Genomic DNA, 334 nt, shown 5'->3' with positions numbered 1-334 from the left:
TCGCTTTTGCTGATTGGCCAGATGATCCGTTGTTACTGTTAACCGGTATTTCATTATTGAGCCGTTTCTGCATGTTTTGAGCTTCTTCCGTTTGCACTTGTGCTACCTGATAAATTAAGACAAGTATACCACTTTTTAAACCAAGATTGCAAGTAGTTCTCAGGCATAAGCAGATTGAACTGATCACTTGACAGTCCTAGGCATAAGTAACAGAGAAATCATTAGTTACCTGTATCTGAGATTGAAGATCCTCCAATTCAGATTCCTAACACACAAAACTTAGTAAGAAATCGAAATGTCTAAGCAAACTATTGAGCTTTAAGAGTGAAAGACT

General features: G+C 37.4%; 1 long non-coding RNA gene across 1 annotated transcript; it reads right to left on the bottom strand.

The window, feature by feature from the left end:
- Window positions 1-56: 56 nt before the first annotated feature.
- On the bottom strand, window positions 57-314 carry LOC104775420. The gene is made up of 2 exons (XR_765906.1): window positions 230-314; window positions 57-106 (listed from the first exon to the last, which is right to left on the bottom strand). It is a non-coding gene; the product is annotated as an uncharacterized LOC104775420 (long non-coding RNA).
- Between the last annotated feature and the right edge of the window lie 20 nt (window positions 315-334).

Source organism: Camelina sativa, unplaced genomic scaffold (assembly GCF_000633955.1).
Source record: "Camelina sativa cultivar DH55 unplaced genomic scaffold, Cs unpScaffold14055, whole genome shotgun sequence".
In the NCBI taxonomy this organism is placed as follows: domain Eukaryota; kingdom Viridiplantae; phylum Streptophyta; class Magnoliopsida; order Brassicales; family Brassicaceae; genus Camelina; species Camelina sativa.
Note: the sequence above shows the minus strand (reverse complement) of the source record. Positions and strands in the feature narration are given on the sequence as shown.